Here is a 13670-nt window from a genome sequence, read left to right as displayed (position 1 = left end):
ACACTTCTAAGTTCAACATTCACAGAGGGGCTATTGGGCAGACTTCTATATTCACAGAGGGCTATTGGGCGCACTTCTAAGTTCAACTTTCACAGAGGGACCATTGGGCGCACCTCTAAATTCAACTTTCACAGAGGGTCTATTGGGCACACTTCTATATTCACAGAGGGCCTATTGGGCGCACTTCTAAGTTCAACTTTCACAGAGAGTGCATTTGGGCACACTTCTATATTCACAGAGGGGTTATTGGGCACACTTCTAAGTTCAACATTCACAGAGGGGCTATTGGGCAGACTTCTAGATTCACAGAGGGCTATTGGGCGCACTTCTAAGTTCAACTTTCACAGAGGGACTATTGGGCGCACTTCTAAGTTCAACTTTCACAAATCAACTTTGTACAGTGGGGCTATTAGGGACACTCGTGTATTACTCTTTCCTCTAAAATGTACTGTTGAAGTGCCCAACACCAAATTTTGGTTGTTAGATTGCATAGTAGGAGTGAGCAGGTACTTTATTGTGTGACCAGTTGGATGCCATAGTTCTGTACATGAGTTACGAAGGACAGTAGTGTCATGATGCATACCCCCGGGCATCCAGGCCACGTCCATCAGCCCCGGGAGCAGGCATCATGTTGCCTTGAGAAAACCCCAGCAACCCCTGCTAGGGACTGTCTGGGTTCAGTCCTGGCGCCTATGGCGCCAGGCTCATATGGGACTTCAGTCCTGGTGCCATAGGTGCCAGGCTCATAGGTGCACACTTACCTGATGCAGACCAAGCCCATGTGAGGCCTGGAAGGGACTACTTTACCTTAGGGACTATTTTGTTACTCGGGTGTGGTTGGGGAGGAATACCTACCTGGGACTACTTTGGAGGCTATTTAAACCACGACCGAAGAGCAGCCCATGCTTTGCATTATTCTGCATCCAGAAGTGTAACGCTCACCGTGCCAGCGGCAGCATCCAGCCTTCTGCCACGCCCGCCTCGAACCTGGAGCACCTAGAAAGAAGGAAATAGCAAAGGTTAGAACAAGAGTATTACCTGATCTCTTACCTGATTCCAGATTCATCGCATCTTCAAACCAGAGAAAAGACTTTGTTTTAAACGCGTCGCATCGCCAGCAGCAGCGCTGCGCCAAACTCACCGTTCCACATAGCATCTCTTCAATCCGGCGCTGTCTCCATCTTTACATCGTGGAATCCCGGCACCTAAGGGGGACAAGAAACAACAACGTGAACAGAGAGAACAGAGACAATCTCTTTAGCCGCCATATGCTTACCCGATTTTACCGCCGGAGGTATAATTCATCAGCACGCCACATCTTCTTATGCCGCACCTGTAAGATAAGGAGAAAGCAGCAAGTTTAACCCTTGGCATTATTTACCGGACAGTGCTGGGTAACAGACTTTTACCGGAGCGCTTTCAGCTGTCAACCTTCTTATTGGGTCAAAGCTGCAAGATAAGAGGAATTGGACAGGAGTGAATTCCAGACATTTTGAACTCTTACGAACTATATACTTACGGCTCTTCGCCAGGATCTTTTGGAGTCAGGATTCGTCTACAACTCTCCAATATCTTCAAGCCAGTGAAGTAACTGGTCATCAACGCGCCCCTGCGTGCTTCGCAGGATGGAGGGCTCATCCTTCAAGAATATAAGGTGAGATTGCTGAGAGGGCGCTTCAGAGGTGATTAGTGGGGAGGACAGTGGGGGTGCAATTACTTGAATCCACAAGTGGCTAAATCCATCTCCCACTTGTAGGAGAATATTTCTACGGGCCAAGCAGACAAGATTAGGAGGGCAGATCCAGTCAGTCATCGCTGCACTAGGTATCACGTGGGTGGAGGCCGCAGCAGTCCGGGTCCGACCGACGCCCCTGTGGGAGCCAGGTGAGCGTAACAAGCAGTGGCAGGCAGAATAATATTTCAACTCCAGGCAGTTCATGTGTTGGAGCTTTTCCTGGGCATCCCAGGCACCATCTGGTTGTAGGCTGCGCCAGTGGGCTATCCACCTGAATGCAGAGTAATTGGATATGACAATAGTTTGATAAAGGTGAGGCTAGAAACAACTCCCTGCCAGGAGATTTCCTTCCAGAAATGACAATTTGATGGTTTGAAACAATAAGAACATCTGATTTCCTCGAATAGAGAACTTAACCACATGAATTTACTTTTCTTTTCTTTGTGTTCGTCGAGTTATAAACTTTTCACAAATCAAAACATATGACATAAAATTAGTATTACAATTCATTTCAATTCAACGCCCCCCTACCTTTAAAGTGAACAAGTTAAAACAATGTAAAATTAAATAAAATCTAGCCCATTAGTTAACTAAAATTATGTTTTTATGAAGCCCAATGCTTCTAGCACCCTTATAACACAGATAGTGAGTTGGATTTCGTGACCCGCAATCCGCCTCTCCCTAAACTTCTCTGAGGATCAACTATCTTCCTGATCCACAAAACGCCTCAAAAACCTTACTCTCGTCTCTCATGAGCTTTTACACGCAATCATGTGCTTGAAAGATTGTTTACCGTCCTCCTCACACAAAGAACAGATAGGGGCACTGTGTGTTCTTAGGACTGCGCAGAAGCTCTTCCTTGTTAATCAAGTTTAGGCAGAATCTTAAAAATTCCTGTCTATAACTAGAACTTGGGAAATGTATTAAGTACCTAGCCAGAAATCCTCTCAGCTTGTCATATATTGAGAGAGAATTTTCCAGCTTTAACTTGTGCATTTTGCAAATGCAATCCATTCTTCCCAAGGCCTTCTCCACACCCTTGGGTTAGAAATGAGGTCTCCCATCGCACTCACATCATACTCTATTCACAAAGTTCTTTACATTTAACAGAAACAGACTTGTCCCCCTGCCCATCAAGAACCCTATATCGTCATTCAAAGAATTTTCTTGTTGGACCATTATCAACCTATAAAGTGAGACAAGCTGCCACTCCACTTGCATCTGAATAGTGTGGATGCCCCGCTCATACCTCATGCTAGCCATTGGCAAGCTCTTAGGGAGCCTCAGCATCCTCTTCCAAATTGCCCCCTCAATTCTAGTCCAATTTGCTTTCCCAGATATCGGTCTTACATCAACACCATAAAGGAGAGCCGGCAGCATCTTTGCAGTATAAAATCTTATTAACGGGGTAAGCGAAAATGTACAATATGTGCTCATTAGCTTGAACATCTGGCATGAAAGTTGAAGCACTTTCCCACTCAGATCCAGCTCAAGCTGTGCCAATATATGACTGCAGTCTAAAACCCAAATAGATCACGTCATTCTCTACTGGAATTACATGCTCTTCTAATGTCCACTTAAAGTGCAAAACAAGTTTCCCAGTTCTTCTAAATGGCACGATTTTAGATTTCCTTGGATTCATTTGTGGGTCAATTATTCTGGTGTAGTCACCAAAGCCTTTAAAAGGCGCTGATGGCCGACTGCAGTATAGTCCATAAGGACTAGATCGTCGGCGTACACTAACCACATCATTGGCCGATCCCCCAATCCTGGGGCTTCCCAGGGCATATGGCGCCAAATACTCTTCTAAATCCTCCAAATATAGATTAAAAAGAAGGGGGCAATTATACAGCCCTGTTTAATTCCCTCTTTACCAGAATCCCCTCTTTACCAGAATCACACGGGACAAGTGGCCCTGTGCATTTAATCTGACCTGTAGACTATTATTCTCATGAAAAGGGAGACTAAAATTGCCAATTAAGACGTTGGTAGCCCCCATGTTGCTAACTTCGGCCAAAGATGCTCTCTAATGACTGTCCCAAAGGCCTTAGAAAGGCCTATCCATGCACCATGTAAGATCTGACCACCCTTCACCCACACACTTTAACACTCTAAGTTCATAATCAAACCATTCAACGATGTGGATAGGCCTCTTCCAAATCCTATTTGATGTTTTGAAAGAATGTTATTATCTTTGGTCTAGTTTTCCAGTTCCGTTAGCATTACTAGCCACGTCCAAGAGGGTGATCGGGCGATAGTTTGCTGGATCTATTCGATCGCCGCTCTTGTAGATGGGAACAACTATTGACGTCCTCCAAGAGACTGGAATACACCTATTTTGCAGGATTCCCCTAAATAACACACAGGATTTTGGACCATAAATCCACATCTCCCTTCAATGTTTGATTAGTCAAACCATTAGGCCCACCCCCTTTGATAATGGAGAGCAACGGATGAGGTCTGCAATAATTATTTGCATAAACTGCATCTTCGAAATGGTGTTCAACTCCCAATTAGTATAACCCGAATAGAATTTAACATACTGGCAATTAAAATGCTCACACTAAGAGGTCTCCGTTACCACATTACCTTGCAAGCTAGCTTGACTCACTTTGTTGCTTAATGAGCAATCAGAGGGTTCTGGGAATTTATATTGGTTATGGATTAACGGGCTCGATAAAAAAATTGACTGTGGCAAATCAAAGTCCCGCAGGAATTCCAAGAAATTCAATGGTCCAAAGGATGTCCCTAACGCTGAGTCACACATGTTATACACAGTTTTCTGCAGATTTATCAGATCAAAGCTCCCCCTTCAATGTTTAACCACTCTATTCTTGCCATTATTGACCCACAAATCATTAACACAAACCCTTTTCTACACAAAATGTTTTCAAAGAGAAACTTGCAGATGAATTTGGAATGTCCTTTCTCAGTGTTAGACCATCAAGAGATTACATGTACAGAAACACATCTTGCATACATGTTTCTAGTCTGAAAAGAACAAATAAGCATTAGAAACAGTAAAGTAAAACTTATCACGTGCCATTATTAGCGAGCTTATACACAGGTACAATTCTAGCACCCCTGCTGTCTGCCCATCCAACTCCCAAAGCCAGTTTTCAATGCGTGAAGTCATTTGAAACATAACGGGAGCTATGCACTTGCACGAGTATTGCTTAGTGTCACAGATGTCTTAAGGAATACTCTGACTCAGGGACGGTTCAAAGGTTTTTATTGAATGGTTTGTCCAGACTTTAGGGCCAACCCCATCTCTCTCATACTCTTGCGTCCCGTCTGTCCCCTTTCCTCCGTATTGCATGGGCGTCCCTCGTAGGGACGGGAGACCACCTTTTTCACCAGAAAAAACCCTCCCCTTTAAATTTAGAGGCACACAGGTGTGCGGCCCTGGGAGCATGCGCTCCCCTGATTCCACCCACCAGCGACACTCCTCAATTCTCTTTTCTACGTTGACGGAAACAGACCGCTTTCGCCAGCGCTCTTGGGTTTGGCTTTGGCCTTGTAATTCCACGCGCTCTTCCCCAGATACTGTCTTTCTTCTAATCTTTAAACAAGTACTAGGTCCTCTGGCACCATGCTCCTCCCCCGGCGCATGTTGACGTCCTTGGGATTCAGCAGGTGTCCAGCCTGCGAGGGGCTCTTCCCCACTTCCAATCCCCATGCCCTCTGTCTCCGCTGCTTTGGCCCCGACCACGGCTGGGAGTGCTGCACTGCTTGCAACGCACTTACACCGCAAGCTCTGAAGAAAAGGTTAGCAATGTGCAGGGAGCAATTCGAGAAGTCTCCTCCAGAGGACTTGAAGAACTTTGTCAAGCACAAGTCAAGGCCCAAAGCAGGGCTGCTTTTTTCCCCCAATCGCACCCTGCAAAGGTGACTCCTTCCCTAGGAAACACCCAAGCGGGAGGGACAGTTCAGGTTCTCACACCAGCGCAGGTACAAAGGCTTGTCCAGCTACCGGCCGAGGGGTCACTAGATCCTTCCGGAGACAGCACTGAGGGACCGCAAGGTTCTTTGACCAGGTGTCCACCTGAGGGGCTAAGCCCTAGTACCGGACAAATGTCTGAGGGGGTGCCTGTACGCAGCTCTACCCGAGATTCAGCCAATGGCACTAGGCAGACCAGGTCTCATCCTGAGGTGCAGGGTAGGCCTCAAGCTCCACCGCAAAGAGTCTAGGAGGAGGCCAGTCCCAAGTGAGCCAGGCACATGGCATGCAGCTCGACAAGATGGCTGTCATGCCAGACAAGATGGCTGCTCGTCCGACACCGACCCCGTTTGGGGAGCAGGTAGGAGATAGAGTGTCCAGGTGGAACTGGTATTCACCAGGTACTACCGCTTATCCTTCTACGTCGCAAGGCTGATACCCCCTGCAACTAGCAAGGCAGAGTACACACAGGCCCCAGCAGCCGCTCGGTACTCCGTCAGTACCACCTGGCACCCCACCAGCCTGTGAGGACAGGTTTTTTGAGAAGTTCCTCATGCTAAGGTCCCCTCAGATGTGCTCCATTCTTCAGGCTGTGATCATTCCTCCTATGGCTCTGGTGCCTCAGGCCCCTGTGCAGCCCCAGCTGCCCACGCCGGGTGCTTCAATATCGGCTCCCCTGTCTCCTACAGTTCAGGTGGTTCGACAGCAGCCTCCACAGCAGCTACCTGTTCTGGTCACCCACACTGCAGCCTACGGCTCCGAGCACTCCTCCACCGGCGCCAGACCAGTCAGACACCCTGGTGGATACCAATGAGACAGAGGAGAACCCCAACACACCATTGTCAGCCAAGGCCTCCTTCCATGATCGACTTGGCGGTTTGGCTGAATACTTGGTGCTTCCATAACCCGGGGTTGAAAAACCTGAGGCGGGGGTCCTGGCCAAAGTCCTCACTCTACGCCCCACAACTAGAACGGGGATTCCGATGCAGAAGGATGTTGCTGCATTGGCCAAAAGGGGATGGCTGAAACCCCATTCAGCGCAGCCCACCAACAGGCGCTTCAACACCAAGTACAGGCAGTTGGAGGGAGATACATTCTTGTTGTTGGCACACCCTCTACCACACTATTCTGTGATTGCTGCGGCTTCCATATACTCAAAGTCTCAGTCTTCATCGGCCACCTTGTCCTCGACTCTGCTAAGCAAGGAGGGGACTATCTTGGAGGCGTATGGGAAGTTGGAGGTGTATGGGAAGAAAATCTATTTCAACGGCTGACTGCACCTTTGTCAGTCTAATGCGGATGCCATGCTTGCAGCCGTTAATCAGAGGCTTTGGCGGGAAATACACTTTCTTTCGGAACTTCCGGTGCAGAGTCAGGCACGCTTCAAGGCGGGGCTGGCAGAAGCAAGGATGGTGGCTCAAGACATCAGAGTCCACAGTGGCACATATTGACACCTCAGGCCAGGCCATCTGCATCGCCACGGACATGAGAAGGACTGCTTGGCTCCGGGATATCAAGTTCAACACGGACATCCAGGAATGCATATTGGACCTTCCATTCGAGGGTAGCAACCTCTTTCATTCCACCACGATGTGGAACTTGATAAGAAGAGCAGTTTCCAGACTGCGAAACCCTTATCCATCCTCACAGTCCCTGCCCAAGACCTACAGTCAAATGCACCAGCGTTCTGACAAAGGTCGGGCCTTTGGCGGGTTCCAGGGCTTCTAAGAACGACGGTCCAGGCAGCCGGACTGATCTCCAAGTCAACACTGCCGCAAACAGCACAAGGCAGGGAATAAGGGATTCTTTCAGTCTCCCTCCTCAGCCTCAGATGGAAAGAAGGCATGACACTACCCTCCGGGTCCACGAGTTTCCGGTGGGGGTGGAGGGCAGGCTCTCCTTCCACACACACAATTGGCACGCGAGGTTCGTGGATTCCATCAGTAGTGTCCACAGGCTACCTGTTCCTCCCTTTCCGCTCTACTCCCCTCCCACAGATTGGGACAGCAACTCTGTTGGCTGAAATTCGATCACTCGTAGAGAGCCAGGCAGTGGAAGAAGTCCCCATCCTTCCAGCGTTGTATGGGTTTTTACGCCATACACAAGAACCAGGCTGGCCTGAGAGTTTTGTTGGACCTTTCCATCCCGAACCTTTCCCTCCTGCTTCAAAGGTTCAAGATGGTTACTCCAGCGCTTATTGCGGAGACGCTGTGCAGGGGAGACCGGATGTACTCCCTGGATCTGAAGGACGCGTACTTGCACGTCCCGATTCGGCAGCCTCATCGGTCCTTCCATTTCCAATACAAGGTGCTACCCTTTGGCCTCAATTCAGCACTGAGGGTCTTTACCAGGCTTATGAATGCAGTAGCAGCCCTTCTCAGGGCCCAAGGACACCATGTCTATCCATACCTGCACGACTTGGGATTCTCCATCAATCTGAAGAAACCCCAGATGGAACCGATGCAGAGTCAAACGTTCCTGGGCCTCATCTGGGATACAAGATCCAAGAGAGTTTTTCCCTTGGAGGAAAAGATTGCAGCCATCAAGAGGGGCACAAGTCATTTTCTCAGCAGAGGGGTGACCACAGAATGGTGGTACCAGCACCTCCTGGATATCATTGCAGCAAGTCTTCTGGCAGTGCCTTACACTAGACTCAAAATGAGGAGATTACAGCTGCACTTCTAAGCCTCATGGAATCGGGAGCTGGGTTCACAGGTGGAACTTGTCAGCATTCCTCCCTTCCAACACCAGAGCCTAGTCTGGTGGAGCACGGACTGCAACGTGAGGATAGGCAGGCCCGTCTGACAACCAGCAGCGCGGGTTGCAATCACCACGGATACGTCCTTGGAGGGCAGGAGAGCTACCCTGGACAACCACAGCGTACACAGAGTTTGGTCCCTTCAGGAACAGGAGGCCCATATAAATTGGCTAGAACTGAAGGCCATCTGGCTGGCTGTCGAGGCCTTCCTGCCGCTCATCAGTGGCAAAATGATTCTCATTCAGGCAGACAACTCCACCAGTATGTACTACAACAAGCAGGGTGGCACCAGGTCCCCTCCTATATGCACACTGGCGGTCAACATCTGGGAATGGGCCCTGGCAAACGACATTCACCTGACAGCGATCCACCTCCCGGGGGAGTCGAACCTGGAGGCAGAATGGCAATTGAACAATCAGGTCCTTCAGGAGATCTTCAACAGATGGGATCATCCTCAGGTGGACCTCTTTGCCACCTGGCTCAACAGGAAGTGCCCCCAGTTTGCATCCTGGCAGGGTCAGGGCCACTTGGCGATGCACTACAGATACAGTGGAACGGCATGAATGCCTATGCCTTCACTCCCACTCCATTGGTCCCCAGGGTGATCTGCAAGATAAGAGTCCCGGCACCTCAGCATCATTTTGATAGTTCCATGGTGGCCGGCGAGGCCATGGTTCTCGGAGCTACTCAGCCTGTCGGACCAGCCTCTGATGCACCTCCCACAGGGCCCAGCTCATCTCCTCTCGCAGCAGGGGGGCACAGTGATCGACCCCGCCACTCAGAAGTTAGCCCTTGCAGCGTGGTTCCAAGTCACAATGAAGCATCTGTGCCTCTCGCAGGCTAACGTCATCATTATGGGTGCTAGGAGTGATGCGACTAGAAGCCAGTACAAGACAGATTACGGATTACGAACCGGAGGGTAGAGGTGTATCAAGCCAGCAAAATGCCTCTTCACCACTGGGTTAGTTAGAGAATAAGAACACAGGTCTGTAGAAAGGTAAGCGGAAACCGCTGAGCGATACGTCCTGCATGACAGGACATGAACCCCTGACTCTGCTAGGGAGGACACGTAGGACAACACAGTGTCAATCGTGTCCACTCTCGGATCCAACTTCTTCTTCAAACACCAATGACAGAACCTGAGACAAACTCAGATGCTCTAAAGACTTGAACTCAGGCACCATTCCGCCAAGCTGAGCGATTGTGGTGAGGGGTGCCACATCTGTTTTTCCCCTTGGTGAAGAAGATCGGGAGTTACTGGTAACCTGATCGGTGGATACACCGACAGGAGTTGAAGTTCTGAGAACCAAAACCTGGCCGGCCACCATGGGGCTATGAGTAGAAGGGAACAGTTCGCCGAGTTCAACTTCCAAATTGCACGGTGAACTAGAGGCAGAGACGGGAAGGCGTAAGCTCTCATGTTGTGCCATGAAATCTCAAGAGCATCCCCCAGAGAGGAGGCTCCCAGCCCCCCTCTGGAGGCATACTGAGCAAGGTTCTAGTTCGCCGCCGTAGCGAAGAGGTCCACCTTCGGTGTGCCCCAGCGCGAGAAAATCCATGAGAGGACCTCCACCTTCAATTCCCACTCGTAGCTGACCACTGTCTCCCAGCTGAGGGCATCCGCTGTGACATTCAGCTGGCCCGGGAGCAGCCAGACACCATGAAGCACGGCCCACTCCCAAATATGTATGGACAGGTCCACGAGGGGGGGGGGGGGCGGAAGGAAGACTTTGTTCCCCCTTGTTTGTTGATGTAATACATTGACACCACATTGTCCGTTCTTATGCGGATCACCTTGTTGACGATGAGCGGTCTGAATGCCCTGAGCGCTAGGAAGATCGCCAGAAGCTCCAAATGATTTATGTGCAGGAGCTTGTCCTGAGGCGACCAGAGGTCCGAAATCTGAAGATCTAACGTTGCACCCCACCCTAGAAGGGAGGAGTCCGTCGTGATCGTCACCATGGGGACCGGGTCCTGAAACCCTGCGCCCCCAGACAGATTGCTGAGAGATGACCACGAATACAGGTCCACTCTCATGGAATCCGGAATCATCATCAGCATGGAATCCAGATCCACTGCCTGACGACATGAACTCCGAAGAGCCATCTGGGTCCGTCTCATCTTGAGACGAGCAAGAGGAAGAGCCAGCACGCACGAGGCCATGAGGCCCAGAAGCCTCTGGAACCACCAGGCCGACATGCTCGCCGACTGTGCAAACATCTGACACATGGCTAACTGTCAGGACCTCACAATTTGTATATCACATTGGCAAGGTTCCTTGGAGAATAGGGTGTTTCAAATGCTATTCAAAGAAAGTTAGAAGGGGATGTTGTTGAAGTATTTAATGAATCCTTTTTAACTAGTTCATATTTCCTTAACTCGCTTTCATGTAGAAAGATGAAACACTCCCAAGCCAAGATGGTGGAACACTTTCCTAGCAGTGATTGGTTTATTCTGATGCAGGCAGCATTGTGTAGTCATTTAGAATGTTCCTGACAATTCTAAACTGCCTTTCATTAAAGTTTTTCATCTGGTTAGGTCATGTAATTTGTAGCTCCAGTAAATTTAAGTATTAGATACAATTTACTAGTCTAGAATCTTTTGTAGTTGTTAAATCTAATTTTAAAAGCAAAGAGGCAAGAAAGAAGCTCAAGAAATCTAAAGTTGAAGATTACCACCAGAACCTGTTTGCTGGGCAGCTGAAGCTTTAAAAGAAGAACTGAACTAAGCTAAGTGAATTTTTGTTTAAAAGGAAGAAGATTCAAAGACTTTAAATTTGAAGACGATATTAGACATCTTTTATGCAGTGCAAATTTATGTAAAAGGAAAAACTATTTGTTTTAAATATAGAAAAATAAGTTAATTTTCTTTTTGATGTTAAAAGGGTTTTTTGACATTAACCAGGCGCGCGGAGCTATTTCGCCGAGTTACTAATTCTAATTCTTGTTTTCTAACCCTCTAAATATAGTTCAATGTTTTAGTTCGTAGCGCATTGCGTCTATCGTATTTTGCAGCGCGGTTTGAAGAAAGGACCTTACGACGTAGCGTTAACGTCGCGGCCATCTTGGATTTATTTTTTAATGCGTCGCGTAGTGTTACGGACAGCATTTCTCCTAAGACATTCGTCGGAAACTAGCGCTTCAGAAAACGAAGTGTGTTAGTTGCGATTTTCGAGTGAGCGTGATCAGATGTAAATAATTTTCTTCAAGAAAAATATAGCGTTGAGGAGGTTTTCAAATAAGAATTCCTGCAGAGTATGAAATTTCCAGTGAACATAAAAGACATCAAAGGTAGAAGGTATTTGACATACATTAATCTCTATTTTGTGTAATAAAATAAACTGAAGCAAGATACACATTAGCTTTAGGAATAACTACATTGTTGGATATCTTGTTAAAATCACAGTTTTGAAAAGAAAGAAGATGTACATAGAAGAGAAGATTGTACAGAGCATTTCAAGTAGCAACAGCATTCTCATAGAAGCAGCCTAAGAGCAAGTCTAACTTAGGCAACAGGTATTTAGAAAAATATTAAATTGAGAGAGAGATCGTCAGAAAGGAAGTTTATATTATTTATTTAAGGTTGTATTTTCCTTTTAGGAACTCCACCGATTTAAAAGCCATCCGGAGAAGACGGTCTGAAGTACCTGCAGTGGGAGTTCTTGTCTTTTGTTATTTTATCCATTCCCCTTTCCCCTTGGGTTTGCCTGGCCAATAGTTAAATAGAATAAGGATTGTTGAGCAGGCAGGCTTAGGGGGTTTGGTGGGCCAGCTTCACTCCTGCAGGATCCAACTGCTTCAGTACCTTTGACAGATAAGATAAGAGGAAGAGCCAGCACGCACGAGGCCATGAGGCCCAGAAGCCTCTGGAACCACCAGGCCGACATGCTCTCCGACTGCGCAAACATCTGACACATGGCTAACAGATCCGCCATTCTGTCCCCGGTCAGGTACACTCTGCAGTCGATCGTGTTCCAGCAAAAACCCAGGAAAATCAGGTCCTGCGAGACTGTCATGGAAGATTTCCGCCAGTTCACCGACAGCCCAAGACGGAACAGGAGCTGAAGGAGAGACTGGAGATTGCCCGCTGCTGCTAGCGGACAAGGGCTGCGTAAGAGCCAGTCGTCCAAATACGGATACACATGGATACCCTGGAGACGAAGATAGGCCGCAATCACGGACATCTTCGTAAAGACATGCAGCGCCGAGCTGAGGCCAAAAGGAAGCACTCGAAACTGGAAATGCTCCTCTCCCAAAGAGAAGCAGTGATATCTCCTGTATGGGTTCCAAATCAGGATATGCATGTACGCGTCCTGAAGATCCACAACGCTGAGCCAATCGCTCATCTGTAAGGAGGAGCGTATCTGGCTGGGCGTGATCATCTTGAATTTCTCTTGGGGTAGGAAAAGATTGAACTGGGAAAGGTCTAGGATGGTACGCAGGCCAGCCTGGTTGGGTTTGGGCACCATAAACAGCCGGGAATAGAAGCCCTCCCCTCGCTCCCCAAGGGAAACGGGTTCCACAGCTCTGAGGTCCAGAAGTTTCTGAACTTCGGCCTTGAGGAAGAGTGAGTCCGACAGCTGAAAAGGAGGGTTGAGGGGTTGGGTAGGGGGTAAAGGTAAGCGGAAGCCCGCTCGAGCAACTGACAAGACTCATCTGTCTTCTGTGATGGTCTGCCACGCCTCCCAATGAGACGCAATGCGTCCTCCCACCGGGGTCTCGTGCGAGCGCTGAAAACCCTCATTTGGCAGGTTTATCGGTGGCGGTGCCACCTGATGAGGAGGCTGAGGAGCGGGTGAAAGGCCATGTGCGTTGTCTATGGCGGTTATTCCCCGCAGGAGTATCCACTCTGCGAGATTTGCGGTCAAGGAAGCCCCTAAAACCAGAGGAGGGTCGACTTTGCGACAACGGTCTCTGGGATTTGAAAGGAGCTTTGACCAAAACAGACAATGATTTAGCCGTCTGAGTGCTATCCTTGGTCTTGGTGAGCTCTACATCAGTAGCAGAATGAAAAAGCTCCTTACCATCGGTTGGAAGGTCCAACACCTTGTCTTGCACTTCCTTAGAAAATTTAGTGGCATGCAGCCACGCCTGCCGTGAGGTATCAACCCCAAGCATCAGGCCGCGAGCCGAGGTGTCTATGTGGTGAGCCGAAGCCTCCAGGAGATCCTGGGCCAAGACCCTGGATCGGAAAGGCCTACTTTGAAGTCTTCCAACTTCTCAACCGGGATGTGCTCC

This window comes from Ambystoma mexicanum, chromosome 1p, assembly GCF_040938575.1.
Source record: "Ambystoma mexicanum isolate Mex_15411 chromosome 1p, UKY_AmexF1_1, whole genome shotgun sequence".
NCBI lineage: Eukaryota > Metazoa > Chordata > Amphibia > Caudata > Ambystomatidae > Ambystoma > Ambystoma mexicanum.
This window is presented reverse-complemented; position numbering follows the sequence as displayed.